Source organism: Bidens hawaiensis, unplaced genomic scaffold (genome assembly GCF_021521415.1).
Source record: "Bidens hawaiensis isolate Kalapana, Puna unplaced genomic scaffold, B.hawaiensis_p1.1 tig00036906_1, whole genome shotgun sequence".
Classification (NCBI taxonomy): Eukaryota; Viridiplantae; Streptophyta; class Magnoliopsida; order Asterales; family Asteraceae; genus Bidens; species Bidens hawaiensis.
This window is the reverse complement of record NW_027496451.1, coordinates 104563-116438: the sequence shown is the minus strand read 5'-3', so window position 1 is coordinate 116438 and position 11876 is coordinate 104563. Positions and strand designations below refer to the sequence as shown.

The 11876-nt window shown below is 32.7% G+C and overlaps 1 long non-coding RNA gene across 1 annotated transcript; it reads left to right on the top strand.

Annotated features, from left to right (window-relative positions):
• The first annotated feature begins 10205 nt into the window (after positions 1–10205).
• LOC143588944 (uncharacterized) lies at positions 10206–10704 on the top strand. Its single transcript, XR_013145185.1, has 2 exons — positions 10206–10264; positions 10617–10704. It is a non-coding gene; the product is annotated as an uncharacterized LOC143588944 (long non-coding RNA).
• The last annotated feature ends 1172 nt before the right edge of the window (positions 10705–11876 follow it).

Genomic DNA, 11876 nt, shown 5'->3' with positions numbered 1-11876 from the left:
GAACCCATACCAAAGACGATTCAAGATGTTTTACCTCTTGAAGGTGGTTTAAAAGTAAACAAGGATCTATTCATTAGAAATTTCGATTTAAAACCAAATCTTATAATATATCGCTCTCATGTAGTTTACAGTGAAAAAAATCATCACATAGTTTCTTCATCATCATCATCTTATGATAAGTTAAATTAATTAGTCGAATTTATTTATGGTTTTGTAAGGAGAAGAAAGAAAGTCAAATCTTGATTGATAAGTATGTATGTATTGTAGCCTTAATTGGTCCTAGTTGTGATGGGTTATTATTGTTTATATATATTATAATTTTAGCATCATTTGTCATTTTATCCTAACCCAATGTTTTTCCGGAAGCATACACCCTCTCCAATTTATTATTATTATTTTTTTAAACAGGTAATTTCATTTTGTTATATAAACATGAATTAAAGTTAATGTTTTCATTTTTAGTAACAAAATATTGTTAAATATTGCATGTTCACTTTAATTAAGAAAAAATCTAAGTGTGTATACCATACCGGTCTATATATATTTATGATGAGGATCAAACCGTACAAGTTTAAATAGTTAATGTTTTTTATTTGCATAATAGACACTTGATTTATTCTTAAGGCAAACCATTCATTTCATTTGATTATTTAGTAATTACTCTTCTTATTTGAGAATTGTAATTGAACGAAAAAAAAGCATCACAAATGTAGTTAATCCTAGAAACAAGAAATTCATAAATAAGTCATTTAATTCATATAATTTCTATTCAGATTACAAATAAAAAAAACTATTCATATGTTTTCTATTCAGATTATTATAATCTTTATATATATAGGTTACAACAATGAACTCATGTAATCTAGGTGAATGGATTGACTAAATTAATTCCAAACAATATATTGGCATTATCTAATATCATCTCTCAATTGAAATGGTTGCCATCCAAGTTGAAGCATAGCGCGAAGAGTCTCAAACTGAGCACGTACGGAAGGCTTTTTTGACTTTCCGCCACATGAAGATTGGCTAAAATAAACCTTGTATATTAATTTTCCTCATGCAACAAGTTCTTGGATGAAATGATAATCAAGATCAATGTGTTAATGCTCGTATAGAGAAACTAGTTTTTTAGTCATAAACAATGCACTCTTATTGTCGCATGGAAGTATCGGTCAATACAGTGCAGGTAAAGCATGCAACTACCATATGAGAAGAGTAATTTAAACGAGTTTTGCGGTAGTGTTGGGCATGACGAGAAATTTGAATTCACAACTTGATCGTGAAACTCTTAGTTTTTTCTGGCACTCCCGAAAACAACATTACCACCTAAATAAAATCGAATAACCATATGTAGAACGACGAGCCTCAAGACACCAAATTCAGCCAGTATTAAAATAACTAAGTAAATAGACCTTCAAGACCTCAGGAAAGGTTTGAATATAATCATAAGATTATTTTTCACGTTTATTAAGCATTTTAATATAATCATAGTTAATGTATATATGTGTGAACCCTCGGATGGGCAAAAGTGAATTTGCACTAATTTTGACTTTATTTTACTAATCTCGTGAAAATAACGTTAAAAGTGGCGGAAGGTTAATCAGGCATCATGTAGCGTTGATAGCCGAAAGACAATGGTACATGCACCAATCGGCGGTGTTCTGATGATTGAGCGTTATGTGTCTTATGTCCAAGGCTTGATGCAAAACTATTATCGAGCCGAGGGTCTCATCGGAAGCATCCTCTCTATTCCTAAAGAGTAGAGGTAAGGCTGTTTACATCTTACCATCCTCAGACCCTACCATAATTTTGTTATTGGTGGGATATACCGAATACGATGATGAATATAATCATAATATGTCATTGTCAATATTTCTTACACATCAACTTAATATAATCATAATATAGACGTGATCTACATCCATCTTTCTCCTAATACTCAAGCACTCCTACACACCTAACACAATATTCTTTATATAACCCAATACATGCATTTTACTGAACATTAACGTGACACAAATAAATTATTAAACAATTATTCCATCTTATTTATTAAAGAAAGTTCCACCAATAGCAAGATTCTAAGTAACGTTTGGGTTTAAGGTTATTCTTATAAATATAGTTGTTTGATTTATATAAAATAACTAAGTATATATTAGACAATATATCACGTCTATAGCCATAAAATACGTGAATAAATTTGATGTAAAATTTATGTGCTTAATAGAAAATTTTGATGAAAATTTGATGTGCTTAACAAAAATTGTGTGTACTTTATAAGGAAAAAAAATATGTAAATGGATCATATGTCATACCTTCGAAAGGGATCATGAGAATAAAATATACATGTGAAGTTTGTTAGAGTAATATTTTTTTATTTGAATAATAAAATTTCACGTATGTCTTACATTGTATTTGCAAGAATTTGAACTCATAATCTCACATTTGACATTTGTGAACGAGGACATCCTAACATTAAACCAACATGTCATGTGTCGTTAGCATAACATCGACTATGATAGTTTTTTGTGAATACATAAATGATTACCATTTCATCGAAATCGTTTATCATGTTCGAATTCGCAAAGGCACTTTGTGAAAATAAATGAATGAGATGAGTATCGGGCACATATATCCAAAACAACTATTGTTTTGTTTATTTTTCCCTTTATTTATGTATTCTATGTTCATTGAGGAAATTAAAAAAAAAAGAGAAACCGGCTTAAATGAACTCCGATTGATCTCACTTTTGAGGAGTTGAGACGGCTCGTTGAACATGTGACGTTAGGTTTATTTGTTACTAGCTTTTAGCCCGCGTGTTACGCGGGTTTATTTATGTTTTGTTTTTAGTCGTTTTACAATCATATTAGTGAAATTATTTGTTTTAAATTAATTTATTATAAGAAAATTTGTTCATATTCATTCATAATTTATATACTTGAGCATATTTTGATCTATTGTATTACACATGCTTTTATAATATATGTGTTGTTTTTATTATTATTATTATTATTATTATTATTATTATTATTATTACTATTTTACTTTGCTTAATTTTAATTTTATTTTTTATATAGAAGTTTGTTTAGATTTAATACATACATACTAGTTCGTTCACTACACGGGTTTATGTTCGTAAAGTCGTATAGCCAAAACAGTATCCATTTACCGAACCGGTTAACTGCACTTGGGTTCGAGTGTTACAGGGAAAACAATAACAAATTATAGATTAGCATGTAGAATAGTGAGAATGTATTTTGACAGAATCCGGTCCAGTAACTTACCACCCTCGCATAGCCTGAAACACCCGTGTTCAAGTCAACTTTCCCATTAATTCGATTATTCCAAAATATAATACATTAAAGGTAATTAAAGACTAATAATAAATTTATAACAAAACTTACTCCATGACAGCAAATGCATAGATCATAATTGAACCACATTTGTGTGGCCATTTAACGCCTGTAAGATGATTTTGACTTCTCTTTCGACATCTACAATAGCAAATTGTGAGCCTCATGTCATCTTCAAATACTTGATGAATTTTTTATATACATGAAGATATAGAATATTAAAATCTTGGATTGAGGTTACTTTTTGTGACAAAGCATATCAATATCGCCTTACCATACGGGTAATGATGAATATTATAAATTCTTTCCATCATTTATTAAATAGTTAGCTTCCATAAAATTAACAATGTCAAATCCATCTGCTTAAGAATTTTGATAATGTGTTGCTGATGGCTACAATAAAACTAAACTTACAAATACTTGAGGAAAAAAATGATTTACAAGAATCAAGCAAAATATACAACCAATAGTCATGCTTTTAAGTTGAAAGCAACCATCTTATAATCTTAAAAAAAACCTTTTAAAAGCTCTCTGGTTGTTTACCAGCGCAACATTCTAAATCATGATCTAATAATACACATCATTGTTCACTAATCTCATGCTTAAACCAAACCAATAAACTGAATTGAGAATCGTCTGTCATATCTTCAAGTCTGTTTTACCAAGACCTGTAAAATTCACAAAATCATCAGTGGGGGTGATGGATTGCGCGTAGTTCAGATTCTGCCTAACAGACCACCTAAATGCTCCTTTTTTATAGTTCCCAAGTAATAAAACCCAGTTAAAAGAAATTTAAGAAGTTTAACTTGAGAAATCATTTACAGTGTGATGACTAATCACTTAGATTACTTTTTGGAAGCTTCAATTTAGTTGGAGAATTAAACCTGTCACTTCAATATTTACTATGACTTCTTTTTCTATTGACTTTTTTTTATAAAGGTTTGAACTTCAAATTTGCAACTAAAGACTTCTGTTTTATAAATAGCTCAATTCGACCTGGCCCGTTGTTCAATCTGACCAATCTAAAACTGCCAAATATTGTTAAAAAGCCAAAAAGCTAGAGTACCTTGTTTTGACCCGTTGGTTAAGCTGACCATCATCCATGTTGTGATCCTTGATTGGTTCAAGTTAACATCTTGAATAGATACTGCAACTATATAAAGATTGATGAGGAGGATCCCGTCATTCTAAATCTGACAAAGAAAAATCTCTGTGTCACAACTCATAAGAATAACAATTATACAACTATTCGATCATAATATGATAAACTTTAACAATATAAAAAAAAGTTGAATCTTAAAAGTACAAAAAGTATTACATACTTGAGGTCAACGCTCAAGAATTTGAGATTTAACTGCGTCCCAAACTACCTGTTTGTTTTTAGAAAGTTAGTAGATCGACTATGTATCTCATAGTACTACAACAAATTAATAATAATAAAAACAGAAAAATACATGTCATTAGTTATGTTTCCAGCGACTGGAGGCTTCAAACACACTTCAGTCTTTAGATTTCCAACCAAACACATAAATTAAACAAAAACCAATTAACCGAAAACTGAATGACTGACAATAGGTTATCGGGTCTTTTCTACCCTCGATTAACCGAAATTAATTGGACAGGGAAGCAATATCAAAAAAAAAATTCGTGAATCGATACACGAAATATAAATTCTAAGTTTCAAATTTAACAACAAAAAAGATTTATATGCCCAAAAGAAAATTACACGGTTCGTGGAGGGTCAATAAGGGTCGTAGATCATCCGACTTGTCTTACTCAAGCCATAATGCTCGTCTCCCTGTTCTTGAGGACCCGCTATGTATAATTAGATCTCAAGGCCAAACAAACTCATTAATAGTTTACTCACCTTATGTTTGCCACTCCTTACTTTCTACAAAACATCCACATAGATAAAGAACTCAACTAAATTAAAGCCATTTAAATCGTGAATCGATTTTGGTAAAAAGGTAGTGCTAAGGCTAAAAGTGAGCATCAACAATAAAATTCACCTATAATCATTTTTAATTAACTGGTTATCTGAAGATGATTCACATATTGGTATCATAACCACAACCATAAAAACAACCTGTTTAATGATCTTTTGTTGAAGATCTTCAATGAGGACATTGACATTCTTCGAATAGGAGGTGATCACAATATCCTGATTAGAGAAAAACCACAATTGATGATCTTGATCACCACCACCAACATAAACCCAATCAGGTGAACCATTCACATCGGTTCCAATCACACCATTCAACCACAAATAATTTAATGATTTAAAAGGTTTCAGAGACTAAAAATACACAGTGGACAACCTGGATCTATTAGACATGCTTGAACCATTAAACGATTCCCTTTTAGGATACTTTCAAAATTACCCGTTAGAGGTAACGGACAGCCAAATCAACCATAAGAACTCCTAAAAAATGGAGACGAACATGTTCATCCCCAATCAGACCTAATTATGTGACTAATATAGGAAATTAGATAACGAAGTTATATGCTTAACTATGAAGCACACATTTAGACAACTATAGGAGTAACTAATTCACCAAATTTGCCCTAATTTCTGCAAATTAACCCTAATTTATAAGTCATCACACCAAAGATAAAACAAACAGTTACACTTGAATATTAGTTTAAACTACCTACAACACATAGAGATTGACCTGAATAAATCCATCGTCGATTTCACGGACTCACTCTCTCAAATCACAGAAACTAATATTTGATTCAGATTCAGCTATTCATTCCCCTCTTTGCTCAATCAATTTCTGTAATTAATTTCCTCTTCATCCAATTAGGTTACGGTGGCTTCTTTCTTGTCGATTTGCCCAACGATCATCCAGCGAGTGAGAGAATTAAGGTTTGAATTGAGTGGATGTTTGAGAGGTAGAAGCCAACAATGAGAGGAATGAAGGAGAATTATTGGATATGATTTGGTTTTGTGTAGAAGTCGTGGTTTACAGAATACAGGAAGAAAGAAGGAGAAGGAGGGTTTGAATAGTGAGTATAACCCGTTTAATATCTCCATACCATGAAAAGCCTAAAACGGGTCAAACGCATGAGAGTTCCTCATTCAGAAATCAAGCAATCTGGTGGCTTTAGATGGGGTGGGGAGCGACACATAGGGTTTTATGGTAGACAATTAGATAGATCGTTAGATTTTAAATTAATATTATTTTTGATAAATCTACACAATCAAGGATATAATATGAAAACCTTATACTTGAAAAGGACATATAACAAACTTAGCATATTGTTTTTCTAAAGAATATTTTTTTAAAAAGCAAAGGGGGCGTTGGCTGGGGTCGATTAAATTCATAAGAATTATAATTATTTGATTTGTCACACATGAAAATCCTAAGTTTAAAATGTGCATATTTTATAACAATCACATATTCAAAATAAAAAAAAAACGTCGATGGCAATTTTCAAACCCTAATCTTCAACGATGACTTTTCGATAATTTGGTTTTTCCCCTGCTGCAAAATTTCGCTCTTAATCACATACTACGATCTTGATCTTGTCTGAATTTTCATTTAGTTTATTTGGAGAATAACCATATAAATTTAACCTGAAAGTACTTATGACTCTCAGATGACGACACCATCAACAATAACAGCAGCAACATCTATTGTATTGTCAGTTAATTAATTTTGGTTATTACTCACTAAGCTATAAACATATAGTATGTATAAAAGATATTTATAACGAAATATGTAAATATTAGCTTTTAGCATTTGAATTACAGGTTTTTTTTACATTTGTTGTTTTTGTCATTTCTAATATTGTGAATATATTTTATTGGACGTATTTTGATCCATTTATGTTGGTTGTGTTCTTTTATGTGCATTTTTAGAGAAACACTGAATGAATCATCTACTAAATGTTTTATAAATATATTCGTTTGTGTTCATTTAAGTGTGTCTATTTATATTTGTTTATGTTTATTTGTGTTCATTTACAGTTGTTCATATATGTTCATTTATGTTCGTTTACCTTTGTTCAATTATATTTGTTTATGTTGATGAACTGTTCATTTAAATTTTAAACGAACGCAAATTTAATATGGGTTTGTATCAAAGAGCATTAACATCAAAAACTAAATCATTTGCTTTTATAAATTTATAGGATATCATATTATGTTAGTAATCTGTCACCAATAACAAACGTTCTAGACCTGGAATCAAGCTTGGCGTGGTAGTGGTGGTATGAGCAATGAAGATGAAAATGGTTTTGACTAATAGATGGCCGACCAAATCTCAATCGGTGGCCGACTAACCGGAGTTCATTGGGCAATTCAGGAGAATTCCAACAAAGAAAGGGCAGTTAATGCAGGTGACGATGGTGGTTGATGCATGAAAGGGAAGGTTGGCGATGATGTGTGGTAATTGGAAGTTAACTAGTGATTGAGAGAGGATAGACCGGCGATCGAGAGGATAGACCAAGACGGAGAATACGTAGAGAACGAGAAAAATTTAATTATGGTTTGATTATGAAAGGGTTTCGCAAATAAAGGAGATGCTATAACACGTATAAAGGCTATTCGGGTTTGGTGAGATCCATGACCGGCGGAAATTGTTGTTTGATGATGAAAGAGTTTTCAAATAAATGAGATGTTATAACCTGTTTAAGGGCTATCAGGGTTTGGTGAGACGCATCACCCGCTTAGTTTTTAAGTTAAATGAGATGTTATAACATGTTTAAGGACTATCCGGTTTGGTGAGACCCATGGCCTGCGAAAATTATTGTTTTATAATGAAGTAGTTTCAAAAATAAATGAGATGATATAACTCATTTAAGGGCTATCCGGCTTTAGTAAGACCCATGACGGCATGACCCGCTTATATTCTAACTTAAACGGGTCAAATGCATAAAATTTCACCATTAATGAGTAAAGCAATCTAGCGATGCCAACAGGGGGGGGGGAGGGGCGTATGAATTTTTAATAGGAAATTATATATACACACACATAACCTCTTTAAAGTTAAACCCACTCCGAACAAGTTTGACTTATATAAGTTAATCTTCAAATAAGACGCCAATAAAGAAATAATTCAACGTGCTAACAATATTCTCAATACTAACAGAAGACAACTCACCAACAAAACTAGCACTAACGGCATAAATCAGATGAGAAAGACAAACATTATCCAAACCAATCTACACTTCTTTAAACAACCGAACATGAAGAGTGCAATGTCCTAAATAGCCCCATGAAGACCCTCCATAGGTTGATGATCACCTAGACGTAAGCCCCTCACAAGGTCGAACTTCAACGTAGGGCTTCTGTTAATTACCAGAGCCGAGCTTCCATTAGGGTGTGTCTAGCTGACCAAAGACACCATAATCCAGCTGATTCATTTGGAAGCAAACCCAATAAACACATAACCTTTTTCTAAATATACCCAACTAGTCGAGTCAAACGCCTAGTCGAAATTAGTTTTAAAAACCAATAATATATATTTGTCTTCTTGAACCAACACACTAACTCGTTCATAATAAAGGGACCGCCAAGAATTTGATGGCACTTAATAATGAAACATTGATTGCTACTTATCTACTGAACTAATCACCTAGGATAATCTATGCACCAACATTTTTGCAATAATTATGTATTGCAACGCTATCAAAAGTTCAAAACTAATATGTCTAAAATCTGTCACGAGCCTAGACATTATTTTTAATACAATTCAATGTTTCGTTGTGTTTCATGTACTATTCGGCTGGAGTCATAAGAAGGATGTGCTTCTGGAATGGACTAGTGGGCTTTGGATTTCTATGGGCTTTAAGATATTAAATAGTCAATACTCTAAGAAGTCTCAAATCTGGATTTCAAGTTTTATTATTAGTGTTGTATAAAAGAAGAGTTTCTGATGTGTTTTGGTTAACACTTGTATTACTTTTCTCTCTTAAAAGTTTTTAGAAAAGCTGTTAGATTCTAGGGTTTGATTCTTGGTCTCGTTGTTTATAGAATCAATAGTATGTTAGTTGTTAAGTCTTAAGTGTTCAAGTTACAATTCATCATGTTGATGATTTGATAGCGTGTTCATCATATTGTAATCTTCCGATGTTCTCAATTGTTGATTCTAAAAATAAATTGGAGTTTCTGCTATCTGATCATCATATTTTGACACATTTTAACTTCGGTCATAAGAATATCAAGCTAAAAAAATCAACACACCCTTGTAAATATTAAAACATATATACTACTTCAAATCACCAATTCAGTTCCGTAAAACTTGTAAAAAACTTTCGTTAGTAAATATAAAGAAAAAAAGCAAAAGGAATCCTGTGTAACGTTGCTCAGAAGTTTAAAATTCAGGTGAGAACCAGAAGTTTATTCACTAAAAAAAACAAAAGAAAAGACAATTTGCTTACGGGGAATTGCCAATGATCTGTTTGTAGTTGCGGACAGAGGAAAAATCATGAGAGGGAGAAAAGAGGAGGAAACGTCCGTGGAGTGTTTGTAGAAGAACTGACGTACGTGACCATGACCATGAGCCTGTACCATTCTAGATGCCGCATGGTAACTATCAATGAACGAGACAAATTAAGTAACCAGATAAAGTTATTAAAGTTTTTATATTAATATTTAACATAACAAACATGTTTATATTGTTAAACAGTTGTTTATAACTTAATTAAGGGTCCAGGTTCACCCAATCTTTAAGACCATGGGTAAAAATGTAAAATTAATACATTATCTTGTTAGTTTGTGTTTTACAATCACTGATTAGTTTTAAAATTTTAAAAGCAAAAGATAAAAAAAAAAAAAGCATCACAAACTTTGCTATAAATAGAACCACATCTCATTGCATTTATATACCGAAAACTTCGTACAAACTGTCTTTCATATCATGGAGTCTTCACTCTCTTTCATTGCTCTCTTTTCACTCATTATGGTAAAACAAAATTATTATTATTATTATTATTATTATTATTATTATTATTATATGTAGAGTTGCTTCAAATACAAATTAAATTAACACGCTAACTGTGCGAATCAAGTAGTTCAATTACATATATATAGCATAGTATAATTATAGTGTAATGTAATTACATGTAGTGTAATCACATACATAATTACAATACTTGTATATATAATTACACAATTTGATTTGCACAGTAACGTTTTTTTTAGTTTTTTACGTTAACTTTCCCTATATGTATATATATTTAACATTAAAGTAACCTACAATAATGTGTGAATTAAATTTATTATGACTTTTATATTTTTCACACATTTTTTGGCAGGCCGTTTCTATCATAGAGGCCAGGCCAATTTCAAGTGATCTAGTATCACCTCTTCCCCTAAATAAAGATCATTGTCACATTTTAGCCGGGACAACAATCAAAGCTGCTGGATATGTTGATGATGCTGCAAGCCCACATGGCATTATAAAAGATAAGAAAGCTTTCCATACAAATTTTGAGCGTTGATGATGCTGCAAGCCCACATGGCATTATAAAAGATAAGAAAGCTTTCCATACAAATTTTGAGCCAAGACCAAGTGCTACAAGTTACGAAGATATAATAAAACCTAGTGCTACAAGCTATATAATTGGTCAAAATATTACAAAATATATTGATACAGACTTTGAGCCGAGACCAAGTGCATCAAGTTATGTAACCGCTCTACATGGTAAGAAAGCTTTCGATGCATACTTTGAGCCGAGGCCAAGTGCTTCAAATTACCAGTCTAGATGGTAACAAAGCTTTCGGCACAGACTTCGAGCCGAGGCCAAGTGCTTCAAGTTATGTAACCAGTCTAGATGTTAAAAAAGCTTTCGACACAGACTTCGAACCCATGCCAAGTGCATCAAGTTATGTAACCGGTCTACATGGTAAGAAAACTTTCGACACACACTTCGAACCGAGGCCAAGTGCTTCAAATTATGTAACCGGTCTAGATGGTAACAAATTTTTCAACAAAGACTTCGAGCCTAGGCCAAGTGCTTCAAGTTATGTAACCGGTCTAGATGGTAACAAAGCTTTCGACACAGACTTCGAGCCGACGCCAAGTGCTTCAAGTTATGTTACCGGTCTAGATGGTAGCAAAGCTTTCAACACAAACTTCGAGCCGAGGCCAAGTGCTTCAAGTTATGTAACAGGTCTAGATGGTAACAATGCTTTCGACACAGACTTCAAGCCCAGGCCAAGTGCTTCAAGTTATATAGCCGATCTAGATGGTAACAAAGCTTACGACACAGACTTCGAGCCGAGGCCAAGTGCTTCAAGTTATGTAACCGGTCTCTATGGTAACAAAGCTTTCAATACAAACTTCGAGCCGAGGCAAAGTGCTTCAAGTTATGTAACCAGTCTAGATGGTAACAAAGCTTTCAACACAGACTTCAAGCCCAGGCCAAGTGCTTCAAGTTATGTAACCAGTCTAGATGGTAACAAAACTTCGACACATACTTCGAGCCGAGGCCAAGTGCTTCAAGTTATGTAACTGGTCTAGATGGTAAGAAAGTTTTCGACACAGACTTCGAGCCGAGGCCAAGTGCTTCAAG